The sequence below is a fragment of the Dryobates pubescens genome, chromosome 11, assembly GCF_014839835.1.
Source record: "Dryobates pubescens isolate bDryPub1 chromosome 11, bDryPub1.pri, whole genome shotgun sequence".
NCBI lineage: Eukaryota > Metazoa > Chordata > Aves > Piciformes > Picidae > Dryobates > Dryobates pubescens.
The window spans coordinates 21738023-21757216 of NC_071622.1; positions in this window are offsets into that span (position 1 = coordinate 21738023).

Consider the following 19194-nt stretch of genomic DNA (forward strand, 5'->3'; position numbering starts at 1 on the left):
GGTGTGGAAATTGCAGAATCTGCTGGTTATAACCATGTGTCCTTAGCACATGGCCTCTGAGACCCCAATATACTGGGATAACAAGGAACTGTAAGAAAACTCTTGCTCTGCAAGAGAAAAAGCTGTTGCTCAGAGGAAGTAAAGGCTATTCGCTGTGTCACTCAGAAGAGATGAACTAATAGCTTTAAGACAATAACTTTATAGATATTCTAAGAATTGTGGAAGTCACCATAAGATTACTTCAGCTATTGCTCAGCCTAGTGTCAAAATTTCTGCACAGAAGGAGTGGTCGGTTCATCACACATTTCCTCTGAATCTGCTTGAATGTTTTTAATTATTGTTTTATCTGTTGGATATCCAATTCAAAGTTTATAAGTAGTCTTAGCAGTCAGGAGTCCTACTTTACCCTTGTCAACATCCCTAAGTACTAGTGAGCTAGACTGTCCTTTTTATGTTCTTTTAAAGCTGAGAAAAAATTAATACCATTTGACTTCATAAAACAAGTCATCTTTTTACATTAAAAAAGGATTATTTAGAGTAGGAAAAAAGGCATTTACCCAAAAAAATGCATTGAGAATAAGTTTATGAGATCTGCTTCATTTTTTAAAAAAGACAAATTTCTTCATCTCCTTGGAAGACCAGGGTGAGGCTTTCCTCTCTTTCCCAAGATTTTTCAACAGTTAAGTTTCCGTAAGTTACCCTTATACCATTTTGAAAATTCATCGCAATGTCTGCACGTTACAGACAATCAAAATTGAGGGGGGTTGGCTTTTTTCTTGGGTAAAAAAAAAAGAGAGAGCTGTCATCTATCATACCAAAATAAAAATAAAACAAGGCACAAATTAGTTCTGCTAAACATAAGCACAGGTAGATTGTAGGGAAACACAAAGACAAATGAAAATCAATAATGGTAAATCCTGTGAAATGCAAAGAGCTGGAGATGAGGAATTCTCACGGTTACTTCTACATGTTGTCAAGTTCTACACTGATCATAAGAGTATAGGCAGAAAATGAGGTAGTCATTGTACACAGTGTATTTGCTCATTTTATACCAAGTACAGAAGGCAAAACCAAGTGGGGTTCACAAGAAATAAGGTAGTAAATACTATTTTTAGTATTACAGTACTCTAGGTTCATTATATATGCCCCTACATGAAATATGAGTAGGTATTGCCATCTAGCATCTAAGAGGGGTTGCTCACATTCAAAGATCAAGTTCTCTAAGTCAGTTCTCTGTTTGAAACATGTCTTAATAAGATCAAGAAAAAATACATGTTGTTTACCAAGAGCACAGGAACATACAGAGTAATATAAGATAGTGGGGGGGGGGGAACAATCTCTCACAAGCTAGTTAAAATCACAGTGAAATTAACTTACAAAGATCTTTCATTTCAGTGACATTGGGACCAAGCTGCAAAGCACAAATGAGTCACCACTAACTGACAGAGGACAGGAAGAACATCCCTGACTTCACCACTGGTCTCATCTAAAACCAAAGTCTGTTGTTTATTAATGGTTTCTGGTACAAAAGCTATGCATAGCATTAAGAAAAGGGGGAAAAAAAAAAAAAGAGAGAAAGAGAGAGAAAGAAAAAAAAAAAAGGCAAATTGCAATATTTGTCTAATTGAGTAAATCCATACTGTGTTTCACATGACAAATTCCATCTACTAATCAATAAAAACTTCAAGCCATATTCAAGACTAACACTTTCATGTGAGCTTGTGGTTAATTAAAAACATTGTTCTGTCTGTCTCTCGGTCCTTGGTCATTCCCATTGGTTATCCTTATATCTGGTTGATGGAAAATACTAAGAATTTAAGTCAAATGTTGACTGCTGCTTCACTCCCCCAAAAGGAAGTACATACACAGGACATCCACATAGCAGAGCCCCTGCAAGTTTGGTCATGTCAGAAAGCTGACTGGGAAAGACAGAGCATACATGGCCACAACACCTCCCTTACTGAGCCAAATATAAAAATCTGAGTAACTGCAGCTCAGCACAAGCAGCAAACCCAAAGGATTTCAAAATGATCTTTTGATCTGATTGAAGATTGAAGTACTGTTTCAGTTTTGTATAAATCTGCAGTTAATATCACGTACACAATTTTCTTCTAATTTTTGTTCTGTCAGAGGTATGAAGCCTGAAGAAGATCAATATGCAGAACTTAAATAATTATCACTGTCCAGCCTGATCCATCCAGGAGAAACAAGCAAGCCCAAAATATCTCAGATGAAATCTCTACTGCATTTAAGAAAAAAAATATAATCTGTTAGAAACGTAAATGAAACCAAACATTCCTTGACAATGTGTGAACAAATTACTAGGAAGAACTTTATGGATCTTTCATTTTTCCAGGTTTTCTTCTGTTAGTTTTAACATCTAACAGTTTTTATTAAATTCATCTCTAATTGCTATTAGAGATGACATGCTAACTGCTGTGTGTTTCATGACAGCATTTGTTGTCTGTTGGAGGTAGTTTAAATGAAATCAGCAAATATGAAGTATTTCTAAGCAAACTCTATGTATGACAATGACACCTACTAAGCAAAGGACCAAGTGGCAGATCTTAGTCTGGTACTATTAAAACAACTCAGACATGTTGATTCAGTCTAATTCTAGAACGTTTTGCTTTCTAAATGTGGTTTCAGACTGCCTCAGCTCACTAAGGAGGTAAACAATCATTTTTATTGACTGCAGAACTTGCTAAAAAAGGTCAGAAATTACTTTTTCCGACTTATTGCCACATAATTGCCTTAAGATGTATGTGCAACATTAAAAGAACATTATTATCCATTTGATTTATTAACTAATTCACATGAACTACAATTAAAATAAACTGAACCTATTTCTAGAAATTTAAGTTAAGATTCCTGCTGCTTTTCATTATAAAATTAGAGTTGCAGTTTGAAGACGGTTCAAAAGATCCATATTAAAACTTGCGTACCTTGTGAATGATAAATAAATTCCTTTACAAGAACTTGTAGAGACAAGCTGCAAAGCAAGCCCTGTAAAGGGACAGGAAAATGTCTCTGCACTTATTTTTTGTTTGATCCAGAATGTTTTTTAAAAAACGTTGATTTTTAAATACCAATCTCCATTTTAAAATGTAGAAGGGAGAATCCATCAGTACTTTTAATGTTGGAGGTGGTTAATTAACCTTGAAACTGTCAAGACTCATTTTCCTTTCAATCTGAATTGACTTTGAACAACTTTATTCTTTTCTCAAAAAAAAAAATTATGTGTTTTTTATCAAAACAAGAATAGCAAATCTCTGTTTAATTTGTGATCAAATTAAAGGGTGCTAACTTTATCTTTGATCTGCTGTGTAGGAGTTCCTAAACCTTTTAAACAGAGTAATGTAAGACAGACAATCTCTTTTCTTCTCAGATATTTGCCAGTCTCTAAAGTACTGTAAAATGTAAACATGTAGTTAATGAATAATTCAACATTCCTTTTCAAAAAGAGCTAAAGATTAATTAATTAATAGAAATAAATTGCTTAGTGAAAAATTGCTCATTGACAGCAATTGCAAACATTGCAAACCTACAACATGGGCATACATCTGGTTCTTAGAAAACCTGTGAATTTATGGTAGTGTGAACAGTTAGATCAAAATAGGCAACATTACACTTTTCATGTACTCACACTCTCTAACCTTTATAGGTCATGGATTTACAAGCAACTAATATAACATCAATCTAAGCAATCTGTATGCATTTCATATCAGATAAAATGGAAACAACTAGATCAACACCATATTTTGTGTGATTCCAATATACATAGCAATTGCTTCTTCTGCTTAGTTAGCACTGAAAAAAAATTAAGGGGCAGGTGAGTACTCCAGCATTGACAGGACATACAGAGGAACCATGCATCTTCAATATTAGATTGGACCTGCCGTCATCATCAACCCAGTTCAAGAAAATGCAACTAAGACATTGGGCAAAAAGTTAATGAAGAATACCTGCCCTAGGTATGTCAGCACCCATGGTTAGTAGTTTTCCTCTTTATTAGGGAGTAAAGGCTCCAAGTTTTGGTGTGTACCAAAATTAGCTATGTAGAGATGGACAATTAAACCACTGACGCCATAAGGAGCAGGCATGGAATAGCGGGATTCTTACATACTCACAACTCAGATTATTCCTATAGGCTTTACAAGGCATTTACATTTCTGACTAAATAAATGTTACAAAAGAAAAGGGGCAGGTAAGAAATGTACCTAATAAAGGGAAAAGGCTGTAGTCAGGAATAAAGAAACAAAAACATCTAATTGCAATAAAACAGAAAACAGCAGTATTTCCAACAGCTGAAGGAATTCAAGGGTGCAGTCTTCTGTACTAAAACTGAAAAAGAGTGTGCAGGAAGGAAACAGTTTTCCTGGGGGAGGATTGAAGAGAATTCCCTCTGTTTGTGAAATGCCTGGCAGAAATGCCTCCTGCATACTGAAGCATGTCTAATTCAGAAAGTCTAGGAATATGCAAATGAGAGAGAGTCACTAAGATTAAATATTAGTTCTTAAGGCAACAAGGGATAATGTCAATCTTTAAGAACTGAGCTGTACTGTCCCTGGAGTATCAAATGAAAAATATTTCAACTAACTAAATTATGTGTATTTTTAACCATTAAGTAACCTGTTCTAACTGACATTTCTCCATTTTAATTGGTTTAAACATTTATTTAGCATACTCATCTCTTTTCCAAATTTTCCATGGCTTTCTCAGTTGTGAGGAAGTTTCCGTTAACATTAATTTGAAATCCACTATAGCATAGCTTATTTTCCAGTAATGATCTAGTTTTTATATTCCAATAGAGCAGAGAAACAAACCAGAGAGGAACAGCAGTGCATAAATGAAGAGTGAAATACTGTGCACATTTGAATTCTCCTAGATAACCCACAGCCATGACCTGTGTTTTCCCTATTGCTTAGCAGTATTTGGAGGCAGCTTGCACAGAAAGAGTTCTCAGACCAGCACTTACCATTATTCAGAAATCAGCTCTATGAAGCCATGTTTGTATTATCTTGAGTCAAAAGCACAATAAACTCACTGACATGGATTTTGAAAATTGCAAAATTAATATAGCAACTCTCTTTTTCATTATTGCCTCATCTGAGCTCAAGATACACGAGCAACATTAAACACTTTATCAGCTGTAAGCTATATTAACCAATTTGGTGCAATAAAAACAAAAGAGTCAGGGTCACCATTCCTTTTCATACAAAAGCTAGAAGCACAGAAGAGGACATGAGAGCTCTCATTTAAACTGATATACTTTGGGTCTGCTAAAGAAATAATCCTTTCACAGACCAACCAACTGAGCAATTTTTTGCCCAATAAAAGGGTAGAATGGATCATTATAATATTCTGGTCTAGACTCTTGAATAAATTGGGCCATAAGACTTTTATATTATTCTTGTTTGAATTGGTGTATTTCCCTCAGAAAAGCATCCAGTTCAGATCCTAAAATGCCCAATAAGAAGGAATTTATTACAATCTTTATTAAATCTTTCCACTGGAAATTACTCACACTGTTTAAGATGTGCCTGCTTGGAATCTAAATTGCCTAAACTTAAATTTAGTTGCACAGAGCTCATTATAACTCTGCCAGCCAGACAGGAGAGCTGCTGTTATCAAATCTCTGCTTCACATACGGTCAAGCTGCTCCTTTATCATCTGCTTAATAAACTTTGCTGGATCCCGCTGCAAAGAACGGTTTCCAAATCTCAGAGTTCCTCTCTTAGACCTCCCTGATTAATAAACTTCCAGGCCTGCATATGACATTTCAGTAATCGCTGCACTGTGAGTAATTACAGGTTGAAAATTTTCCTATTTCTGTTCACACACCAGGAAAATCACCTTTATACTGCTGCACTGGGACCTCCCTCTTCTCCAGAGTCCTTTTCTAAGTCATTGCTTTCCAAGACAGCTTTTCCTCATAGAAAACAAAACAATACAACACAACCTCCCTGTTTTGTTTCCAGCAGCATGATTTTAGCTCAAACCTTATTAAAACAAAAATTGTTTGGTCATGCAATTGTTATGTAGCTGTGAGGGAGCAATAGGCCTGGCTGTACAGCTACATACACATTTCCCTACGTTTGGGAGTGCATTCTGCTACAGAGAAGCTTAAGGAAACTGCGCAAGGATAAAACCATGTCACACAACACTTCACACCATACCAAACACTGCCTCTTCAGTATTCACCATACTTGCAATCTGTGTGCAAGATCTGCTCATTATTTGCAGTACTTTCTACCTAATCACTCCTGAAATGTAAGAACCAATATCTATCAAGAGTCTTTGCACTCACAGTCACTTGCTGGCAGTAATCCACTACCAAGCACACACTGAGATCAGCCAACCAGCTCTTCCTCTTATAGTTCACCCTGTGCTTATTTTTCATTTTGCTCCTACAGAAGGGGTGACTGTATCACTATGATTAATTTTCCTTTGATCAGATTTCGAGATGTAAATCTGCTGCACAGGAAAAGCAAGGCATACACCACAAATTACTTGTGAAGCATGTCTTCTGTTTGCTAATCACAGTCCAGGTCAGAGGTGCAGCTTTATAACTGCACAGAGAACAGAGCAGGGAAGACAGCCAGATTTGACATGCTAACTCTGGAAAACACACTTCTTCCAGTCTCCTTTTCAATAGTGCTTTGGTGTAACCCCAGCAGAGGAGAAAGTTCAGAGTGTTGGCAATCTCTCTATGATGAGTATATGAGCATAGGACTGTAATTCATTATTTGAAACAGTATCTTATACAATCCTCATATCTTATACACCACCTTCTAAGCAGAATTTATTATCCTGACAATGTTGTACTGGTGTAAGATGATTTGGAAACTCATGCAAAGAATTTACTTAATGTAAAGCCCAAAAACAAACAAACAAACAAACAAACTAAAAAAACCATGAAGAAGCTTACAGTTAGGTCAGGAAATGGCACTTCTGTTGTTTGATGGGGGGTTTTGACCTGAAACCAGGTGACCTATTAAAGCACCTTACCTGCCTACATAGTACATCCTTCATCTTCTAAGGTCCTTTATATCTCCATCCACAGATTTCATAAATATGTTAAGAGCTCAGAGAGAAATTATGAGAAGGATGCAGGAATTACTACATAAGTATTAAGGTTATGCAAGATGCTAGTTTTGTCCAGATTTCAGAAATTACTAAAAATTGTTTTATTGCTCTGACTGGATCCTTGATAGTATTTCTGTTAAGTTGGCACAGTGTCATGTGTTGAGTTAAATCTGCTGCTGATATTCAATACCATGCTGCCATCATGCCAGCTTCAAGATGAAAGTGCTGGCTGGAGCAAAGTACGATGGGGCTTGAAGTTCAGATTGTAACATGAGAGGCTTCCTGGTCCAGTTGCTGCCTCTGGTGTCTGACCTTGGGATGTTGGTCTTTTCCCCTGGGCTGGCAGCAGGACAAGGAGGTAGGGGGAGGTCGCTGGATTCTGCTGCTGCTTACGCATTTTGTTGCACTTTTCCGCAAATAGGCTAAAGTAACTGTGTATTGTATTACTTCCAATAAAACTTTTATCTCAACTCTTTATCTCAGCTCAGAGGGGTTCATTTTTATGTTACTTTCCCTCCCATCTGTGTGGGAAGAGGTGGGGCCCTTGTGAGAGCAGGCTGCATTAACCCAGGACACACAGTCAATGAAAGAAAAGAGAAAAAGGGACATTTTTTAAATTTCTATTTTTCTTTACATTTTGGTAAGCGCTCTGCTCTAATAAAAAGCACACCTTTTTACAAACAATTCCCTCTCAGAGGCTAATACCCAGTTACTGTATATGGCAGTTGTTCAACTTACCCAACCCCGGTGTTAAATTTGTATGTGGTTTACTTTCATACATTTGGCAGACTGTCCGTGTTCCAGATCATATTTTTCTGGTTGTCAGTGTGGGTTTGATGCTTCATATCTTTCTAATCTTCCTCCTATTTTTCATGCCCTTTGTCAAGGGTTTGGGTCCCAGCTTCTGGCTGCAGCATGTTCCCAAAGCTGTTTCTTGGAGGGTATCCCAACATGCTCTTGGGCTTTTGCCGACATAGTCTGTACACATGGCTTTGTAACGAGAGCTGGGTATGAAACTGTGTCCAAAACAAGAGACTGAAAAACAAAATTTTAACAGTATTTCTACTTTGGATTGAAACGACACCAAGAGCTTATAAGGGAGACAGTCACAGATTCTACCAACTTGATGGGAATTATTTCCCAGGGATGTGACCAACCTGCCTCCAGATCCTCTTTTGCACAGTTCTGACTGGGGAGTTGAACCCTGTTTTCCCACTTTGATTAATCACACCTCTAAAGTAATTAGACATTCTGGGCCTAATTCTTTACTTCATCAGCTTAACTGTGCACCTTGCAAGGAAGTGGTTGGCTGTTCTCTGGCTGACTGCATGACTCCTTGTATAAACAGAATATTGTCAGCTATGAAATTGAATCAAATGGTTCTAGAAAAAGGTTTGATTTTGACAAAGTGGATTTTTCATCATAAAAGTTTACCAGACCAGGTTTGTCAAAAGAATAAATCTAGCTTACCCGTAACACACCAACATTTATAATTTCTGATAGAGTGTATTGCAGCAGCACTTAAGCACATTTTAGATATCTTCCCAGACAAGCATTACCACCTAAGAATATAAGGAATTTCACTTACAGTACCAAGTAGTTATCTGCATGCATGCATTTCAAATATTCTGATGCCTTCACATTTGGTATCTGTTTATAAGTCATTTTGTTTTCCTCTTTCTAGCAATAGAATTTGACAGTAAAATCTCATGTTTTACCTGCATAGAGTAAAAGTGTCTTTGTCTTGGATTTACCCTGTGAGATTGTATTTAGTTCACCACTGCCTCAGCTGCATGATGTATAGAATAATGATAATATATAGCAAGATTTACTATAGGAAAGGACTTCGAGATTTGATAGAGAAAATATATAAGAGGGCAAATTATACAGGGTGTGAATTTACATAACCCAGTGTTAAATGATGCATTTGTATACAGTGTGTAAAATATTTGATATTACATTCATTTAATGATAGGAGAAGTGGGCGAGAAAGCATTGCCCACTGCATCAAAACCCACTTAATTCCAACTTGAGTTGAAGAGTACTCTTCTGCTGCTGCCACCATGAGGCACTGCCAGAGAGCAGACTGTATCAGAAAATACCTATGGTGAAAACCTCAGCCTTTCCCACATCCTCTATCAGCAAGCATGCCTCACAACCCTGCCCTCCCTCAGGAGAAAGTGCAAAGTTTGAAAGCTGGTCGCTCCAGTGGTGCAAGTTACCATCTTCTGGAGTTCACCACCACCACCACCACCACCCCAAGGTGATCAGTTCCAAAGCAGCGCCCTCAGGTTCCCAGCATGACACTTGATATCAACTGCTGCGTTAGCTGCCTAGTCCATTTGCATACTCTGCACAGCTTTCTGGTGCTGGCGAGTAGTAAGTAGGACACAAACCTCCTTTCTACTGGTCCCACACACTGAGTGCCTTCCCAACTGGCTTTCAACTCACAGATGAAATAGACACAGCACCTGAAGGGTGATTTGGCTGCACACTCCTTTGTCCAGCACCATGTTCCAAGAAGGAAACCTACGCAGAGGCCCCACCTGGATGCAGAAAGACAACATTCACCCTGGTTTTACCACATGAACGTTTTCACTCAAAACAATCAAGAGTCATATACATTAAACATTTCTATCAGAAGTTGGCCCTCCTTGCCAATCCTCTACAATCATTGCAAGAGAAACTGCTTGAATTGACCAAAACACTGGAGTCACTGAAAAACTTCAGAATGCTGCTGTACATCTGCTCTACCTGCACAAAAGCACCTTTCCTCAGGTGTCCTGGAAGAGGCCTTCTAGTGCTTTTCAGACCACAAGAGAGATTAAAACTCCACAAGATCTCTGTTTTGCAGATCAACCAAGTATAGAGGACTCAAGATTATTTTTTTTCCTTCAGCAAAACAGCTGCCATTGGCTTTTCAGTTTCATCAGCCATTTAAAATAGATTCAGGCAAAGAGGTAAAACAGCTTTGCTCTTGTGAGCTTAAAGATATAAGCAAATCATCAGACAAATTGATCTCCAGGAAAGGCAAGTAAGTGCAAATCACAACACTGTGAAAGACACTGATGCCTTTTACTTTTTTAGATGCCTTTGTACCAAAGCTCAGAGGAAACATCCATACAGTACCTTTTTTAAGCCATAATTGTATTTTGTCATACAGCCTTGTATAAATAAATAAATAAAAGTCCTGCATTTTTATTTTATCTTATTTGGTTTTAATAATGTTGTTTTACTCCTTTGCCTGGAAGCAAGACAGATATTCCCCAGTGAAGAAAATGGACATTAAGAAAAAGTAAAAGGTGAGATACCAGAGCAAGGTTAAAATAAATGAGGCCCAGGAACGTCAGAGGAAATATTAGCCAATAACTGCAGATCAGCTCTAATGAGCAGAGATTTTTTTCCTGCAGGCTATGAGTTACTCTGTGAGTCAAAGGAATATTTTAAAGTGACAAATAAAATGCCACAGAGGAATTAATTGTGGTACTAACTACTGATTACTCATACATATCACAATATGTGGCTGAGTGATGTAATCTTTTAAACTCCCAACCCACATGAACATAATGAGAAGGTAATTACAAGAAGCTGGCTGAAAGTAATCTGAGAAACTGCTGGAAAAGTTGTTTTATTCTTGACAGAGAAAAAAAACATCATTAGGTACTTTCCAGCAGCTTTCTTACCTGCATCTCCATGAATTATGACAAAGCAGAGCTTATTTCTTTGGTCCTATGTGTTTGTACACAAACATAATGCTTTTTTTTCTTGTAAGTCATTCTAAGAGTTGATCATACAAAACTGAAGGAAAAGGGAGTCTAGAAGAAAAACTGCTTAGGGTATAGGCTGTTCAGAGTGGTTCAGCTTGCTCTGTTCAAAGTGTTCTGTGGGACACAATCAAAATACTGAAAATCCTCATTCCCTGAGACATTTGGGAAAAAATCTACCATTAATCTCTAGTTTTTGGTTTCCATTATTTTACATTATGCTTTTGTCTGTGCACAGCTTGGCTTGGCTTATTAGTACTGATGCTTGAGAGAAGATTTATTTATTTATTTCCTCAGACAGTGCAAATATTACATGAAAATCCAGGTTTATAATACTAGAAACAATAAAGAAGAAATCTTTTTCTAGATAGTAAATACATTCTTGTTCCACAAACTGAAGTGTTTAAACAGCAGTGGGTTTTTCTGCTTACTTAACCCTATCATCAATCATCACACCCTTATAAATAATTCATCATGGTGTGCTGTAGAATATAAATTTCTCAAATTCATAAAATCTGCATTGTCTGTCCACTTAAATGTATTGCAGGGCCTGCTTTCTATCTGCACAGTGACAGTGTCAAGTATAAATCATTTCAGGGCTTTTTTAATGCTTTAGAGCTAGTTGCCATAGTTTCTAAAGTACTTTCTTGATAATTCTTGAAGGCAATGTTTTGAGGTTTATGACAGATGAGGAACTCTTGCAACGACAATTCAATGTTCCAGTCTAGCTAAATTTCTTTGCCATTTTTCTAAATGATGAGATCTAAGAAAAGAACTATTTCAGATGGTGCATAAAGAGGATTAAATCCTCATTAATTAGAATAAACAAATCTCTGTTGCCTACCTCTGTTTCTATGTACAGTAGCAAATACCCATTTGGTAAATGGTAAAACCAAGGGATCTTGGATGTGAGAACATAAGAAATGGAGTGGCATTGGGAAGAAAGAAGATGTCAATTCTGCTGTCAAGTTTGCAGTCCAAATGGTTCAGGGTTATTAATTATTTTATTCATTCAATTATTCAACTGTTCCCAGTACTAGAAGATTCAATTCTTTCTAAAATAAAACAATTCAATAAAAGGAGTTTTGTGAAATGACTGAATTACACACATAACACTACCTGTCTTATATCAATCCTAGCTGCCTTTCTTGCTACTAGACCTTACTCACTACAACGAGAATGAGGATTTAATAAAACTTTCCAAACTCCCACCTGCCTTAGAGTTGAAGCAAATAATATAGCAGGGTGGTAACTATTACTTTTTTTGATCGATTCACTTCCATGCTCCAACACTGAGATGACTTTCACCATTTGTTTCTTAAGGTGGAAATAGTGATAGATACTAGGCAATCCTTCATCCAAGACAAGGAACAATATCTGTAAAACCAGTGTGATAAGACCATACTCTCACACTCATTGGCAGGAACAGTGAGGCCCCAGATACAAGACACAGCTAGAAAGAATTTTTTTAAATGAGCTGTGTGCAAAATCTGACAAAAGCTAAGCTGGGTGGACAGAGACTCCTTTATTGTTCAGGATTGCTTGGCAAGCTTAGAGGCACGAAGGAAAGCTGTAGGCAAACAAAACTGTCAAAGGCATGATTCTGACATAGACCAAAGATGAAGAAAATAAAACATTGGAGAAAGCAATTTGCAAAGAGCAAAACAACTACCCCCTGCCCTCAAACCACTGAAATAAACGAGGAATTTACACATTTCACTCATGCCATCAAGGTGGTGTTTTTTTTAATGATGCAGCAAAGCTGCAAATTATACATTCATCCCCTTCTGTGAACATTAACCACCTTCTTACTAAATCCAGCATGGACTATGGGCTTGTTCATCAAGCTTACAAAGCCATATTTTTATGGAATGAAAACTGTTGCCATTAAGAAATACTGCAAAGTGGTCAGGCTGATAATCACACATTCCACCTGTAAGCAATAAAGCAGCATGCCTGCAACTACACTCTTACCTTCCAAATGCTGTATAAATAAGGCATAATAATGATTTGCAACAGATCTTGAAAAATATTCTTCCCTATAAATACTATTGAGACGGGCTATTTTCTTGCATATGTATTAATGCATTTAATTGAAAACCCAAAGCAGCTGTTACACTGCTATTCATTTTATTACAGCCATAAAAATAATGGATCTTCAACACAGGGCTGAATGCAGATTACAGCCAGAACTATTTACTAATTCCTTTTCCCCTGATCATTCAAAGGACTAACCACAAGTTTGAAAAGCCAGAAATACAGGGGAAGAACATATTGTGGTGAGTTCAGCAGGGTAAGAATCTCAGACATTTTTGTATTTACTAGACTAGAAATCTAGACAATGGAGAAAATAGCATCCCAAGCAACAGCATGCAGAATAACTGACATTATGTTGTCTGCACTCTTTCTTCACTCATAGGTAGAAGCTATGCAGAACTTAGCTCTTTGCCATCCTGTGTCCTGAGTAATTCAGTGTCTATACCTGAAAACTACTGAAGTCCAGAACTTCTCTCAGCTCTTCCTGGGGACAGGATGAAATCCTGGTAGTATCCTTCTCTGCACTGAAAAGTTGTGTGCTGGCTTTAAGCATAGGTCTAGGACAGCAAAACGACCTATAGTGATTCAAATATGTACAAAAACCAGGATACAACTACTGACACCAAAGGTAAAGTCAATAGGACCAGTAGCTTTTGGTGGAAGTGATTCATCCAGACAACAGCAGAAGCAGCAAGATCAACACTGTAGAGATATCTCCTTTCCTGACACTGTTCCCCTTCTTTTGACACACTGTAGGAAAGCCTTGGGCTTAGCTATCTCACTCCACACCTTTGGAGCAACAACATCCCAAATCAGTTACCTGCTGAAAGATCTCAAGTAAACTTTAGCACTGCACATCAGTCCAAAAGTCAAGATCTTTCACTCTAATCTTACAAGGCTATTTATAACCCTAACTGCCTTTTCCAAATCTGCCCTCACTTAAATGAGCCCAGGAAAGTTCAAGAGACTGAATAATTCATGACAGTCAATGTAATTCTTAGGGCTGGACAGAACCCACTGGAGAATCATATCTTGTTTGCTCATACTGCAGTAACTATATCATATAACCTTTCTTCGTACATGTTAAAGTTCTGCTCTAAAACCAGCCTGGTTTTGGTCCCCATACTCTTCCACTGCACTGCACCTTTTCTGCTTAGAAATCCTCCTTAATGTTTCCAGTCTGAAGGCAGCTCTTGGCCACATAATATGCACATAAATTTTTGGCGATACAGTTGGTTAGCTTGAAGAACTCTTCTCTAGTCAAGATTTTGGCCATATTGACACAGTTCTTTGCTGGTTTTACTGTGCCAAAGGATGCAGGTTCTTCAGTTTGATCTTTAAACAGTCTCGTGATTACTAAGCTGTGCCAGGGGAGGTTTCGGCTGGATGTTAGGAAGAAGTTCTTCACAACAAGAGTGATTGGCCATTGGAATGGGATGCCCAGGGAGGTGGTGGAGTCACCGTCACCGGAGGTGTTTAAGAAGAGACTGGATGAGGCACTTAGTGCCATGGTTCAGTTGATTAGATGGTGAACCTCTCTCAGTTATTAGTCCCTAAAATTATGACCTTTCATTTTAAACTGTTAAAGCTCTATTAGTGATGTTTTAAAGGCCATCTTCTTGGATAATATTGGATAATATTCTTTGAAATCACATCATCTTTCCCAGTTTATGTTATCAACAATCCCATTACCATAAGCCTATTCTTTCTGTCAAGGTCTTTTTTTTTTTCCCCCTTTTTTCTTATAAATAAAGAAATCTGTTCCAAGAAAGTTTTCAGGTAAATTCTCTACCTCAATAGTTTGACAATTAGCAGAAAGAAAAGTTGTTTCCCTCTTGGGCAATGTTTAAGATTGCCTTGGACTTTATAGACCAAACCACCAATTTCAGCTGAGTTTCATGGATCGTTCCGTATGGGCCATTCAGTCCAGCCAAGAACCTTGCCAAGAAAGCTGCACATCAAATAAATATCACACAGTTTCCCTGTATGTGAACAGAAAAGTAACATTGAAGTTACATTTCCTTATCTGTGGTATTGAAAGGAAAATATAGCCTTATTCTTTAGCATTACTGGTACTGGTATCGTGTTTATCTAGAGCTTGGCTTCAATTTGCAGTGCTTCTACTCCTGGAAAGAAGCCATAGTTGTAATGGTATAACATCTGTTTTGACCATAGACAGTCCCTTTCTTTCCTGGTTTGTTTTATAGATAGTGAAAACATATCAACCATGAAACAACATGCTGGTTTATTTTGTTAACATAAGAGTGACACGGTCAACCTGTATTTCTGTAGTCCTGCAGTTCGAATGTACTACCAAATTTATTCATACTAATCACAAGAAACCATTGGGCATCTCAGGTATTCTTACCAACAATGCTAGAATGCATGTAATTATGTTAATCAGTTTCTATATCTGATAATTAAAAATTTAGCCTCCAAAAAGGCTTAGTCCTTATCTGAAAAAATATTGATTGGAAGCAAAATCTGCATTGTGAAAATAAGGATGATTGGAAAGGATCCATGAAAGGGTTTGATAGTGATTTCAGTTTCATAAATGCCTGGAGAACATGGCTTGCAATGGATGATATGTATGAAGTGCAAATCAGTGCCTTCACTAGAATAGTTATCAAGTGAATGGATTAGGTAATAAATTGTTGTTAGATCATCTGTGTTACAAGCACAACTTGTAACTGTAAATTTGTCATTAAAAGATTTTTTTTCCACTAAACTAAAAGTTTTCCTGCCTGGCTGTTCATCATTCTGTAAACTTATTTCCTTATTAAAAAGACAAATAAAAATATTTTTGAATACTTAATAAAATAATCTCTTTAGTAAGCAGAAACTTGCATTCATAGATATTTAAAAGTACTGTGGTGCAACACGTTTAACCAATTAGAGCTGATCTGAAATTAAAAGACCTTATTTCTTTTACTTAGTTCATTAATGCAGTCCATGCTCCATAAAAGAAACATTATTAATAAAATATTTAAGCATTCATCCCAAAAGAAAACAGGAAAAAACAAGTCAATTCAAAGCACATTTAGTAATAAAAATTTGTAATATTATAGTGGATCTTGTTTCCATTCCCTCTGCCTCTGTGAAAAGTTCAGACATGCAACAGCTAGAGAAACACAGTAGAAAAGCTTTGGGTACCACAGCTTGTAACCTTCAGGTTTAGACAAACCTTTCTCCCTCCAAAGAGACAAAAATTACAGTTCATTTCAAACGTAAAACACCCAGGTTTACAAAATCCATTAGGCATTAATTTATATACTACATTCACAAGCCCACATTCCCAGTGCACATACCAGGGCAGCACAGTAGGTGCACCTTGGCATGAAGTCAAGGAATCACAGAAGCAGGCCTGCTGATCAAAACCATTGGGGTTGAGTGCCCAACATCCACACTATTCCTATGACAGGGATTTCATTTAAACTGGTTTTCATCCAACCCATAGATTCAACCTAACGCATCCAGCCAGTGCTCTCCCAGCTTTACTCATTCATTTGTACTCCAGCCAGTCTGGTGGGTATGTCTGGAAACTGGAGAGAAGGAAAATATGGCCAGTTCCTCAAGTATACCAGTAAAAGGCATAGCACTTCCTATGCAAAGAAGCTCACCTTCTTTTTCTGATCCACTACACTGCCCTTCTGTGAGCTCCTGTCTCAGTATTTTTCTTCTTTTTAGTTGTTATTCCCCTGAATCTCACACACTCAATATACCTTTACTGAGGCTGCATATTTTTTAATCAAATCTGTTACTGTTTATATGTATCTTCAAAAGATGCTGAAATTTTTCCCTATCTTTTACTGCTGAGCCTGTAAATTTGTTCATATTTTCATGAGCTAAATGGCAGATCTTTCAAAGTATAACAGCACGCCTTAAACAGTCAGAGAACTGAAAAAGAAAACAATACTGAATAAAAATTTCAAATTAAGCTCTTATTGCTAGAGCCGAGTCCTGAAGTTCATAGCAAACAAGTGTTTGATTTCAAAAGGGCAAATAGTCAACACCCTGACTTTTAATTGTTCTGAAATATCTCCTGGAAGAAATAAAACTTAGAGTAGCGTATCATTTTACTACAAATATTCAGAATTTGGAATAGAAATTCTTAGAGTTGTTTTCATGAAAAACAATAGGCAATTTGAAAAGGAGTAGTTCACATTGAAAAGCAGGGGGGGGAATAATTTGCTGTTTTATCATCACACACAGCACTTTTAAAACTTTATACCCTGCTTTACATCTTGCCCGATAGCTTTCTCTCAAGAAAATACTATAAATCAGCTCAACTTCAATATATCACCCTAAAATATAAGGAACGAGGTTTTCAAAGCTTTATATTAAGTTTACCTCAAAATATAGGAAATAGAAAGACTGTGGAAAAGCTCATATACCGAAATTGGAATGCATGCATTATTCAAAGCAAGGTGCAAATCTGAATAGCAGATAAGATTTTCTCACATACACTGATTATATTAATAGCTAGTTGAATAACAACTTTAATTTTGAAAAAGGTTGCATAAAATCAAATTTAACTGAAGTGACACCTGGCATACACAAAATCTGTAATTTGCAAAATCAGTGCTTTTAAAAGTGTGAAATAATTCACCAGTCATCACACTTCTGAGATTATGAGCTCAGAACTTTATGAACACCAAATTTCATTAAATCCCATTGTTGCATCTAAAGAATACTGCTTACAGAGAAAAACAGTGGTGTGTTTTGCATCATCTTGAGTGCAGCAGTTAAGTCTGGAAGTAAAGGCACTAACAATTGCATGTATCTGGCAGTTCCCTGCAAGCCATGCACCATGTTATAAGAATACAGAATCTTGCTACTTTTAGAATAGTGTTGAGGCTGAGTTACTACCTTGTCTCATTCCACCTTACATCAACATTCACCTCCACTGGCAACACACTAATAGGATGTTCGTAGTCCTACTCTGAACAGCACAAGTACAAATACTTAAATGAATTTGGGAATATTTTTACAGTGACAGTTAATGACATTTTCACCCTACAAAGCATGAAAAGGCTTTAGTATCACTACTGACCAGGTTTTAAAGGGATCTGCAGGCTGCATTTCATTAGTAAAAGGCATCCCTTTACTAAGCAAATCATCACAAAAACAAGAAGTACTTATTATACTTTACAAGGTAGCATGATTTTCATGTGACAACTTACTTATGCATAGCTGGAAAATGCAAATAATCTACTAAACTGGGTAGTGGTACCATTATAACTTATGTGCTGGAAATTGTGCATGTGTCAATGAGAACTCAGAAAAGTTTTGAAGATATATTGACATAAAGTATTGCAGTAAAGGCTAGTAAAACCACAATCACTGCTCTCATATTAGTTATCAAATAAACTCCATAAAGATAGGCCACTATGACAAGAGACATTTCTGTGCAGAGTTAGGACCTTCAGAGATTACTTCTAGCTTGTTATTTTATCACAGTAATAAGACAAATTATCCTCTCAGGATAAATTGATTGAACAACATTCATTTCTAACATTTCATGCATTTTTTTACACTATAACTTTTCCATGGGGTTTTTTTGGTTGATTGGTTCTGGTTTGGTTTTGTTTAAGAAGGAATCCTTAACTTTAATTTGATTTTATAATCAGTGACATGTTTGTTACTAACATTGGCCTACATAAACATTCCCACAAAATTTGGCATATGAGCTTTATATAAAACAAATTGAACCTAACAGGGAATTCTTGACTTTTCATTTTCCTGTTTCACATGAAGGCAGTATAAAGTACCAAGGACACATTAGTTAAAGTAGCTTTGTACAAGAAAGAAAGTGTGCACAACTGCAACATAAGATTGTGGGCTCAGATTTGCAATTATTAAATACAGAAAAACACTACCCACCTTGGGCTCTCTGTTCTAAAATTACAAGCTTCCCTCAAAATAATACATCCATATGGCTGCAGATGAGCAATGGGATGACTAAAATTTAACCACCTCCTTACAAAGATTCTTTTATTTTCAAGTTCTACTAAAATTCAAATTTCTGCATCAAATTATCTATTTTTACATCTCATAACTTGAGAATAACTTCTGTTTGTTCTGTTTGTTTTCTGCATGTATGTTTACATATAGAAATTGACAGTTATCACATCTAGACTTCATCCCACACTGGTCATACAAGGCACTAGCACAATTAAGAGAAATTTTGACACTTGTAAATTTCAGAAACACAATAAAATGTATGACCTATAATACTGCTCTGTACTAGTTATTGCGCAGAAAGGAATGTCTAGATCATGTGAAAGCTTGTCCTTAAATCAGA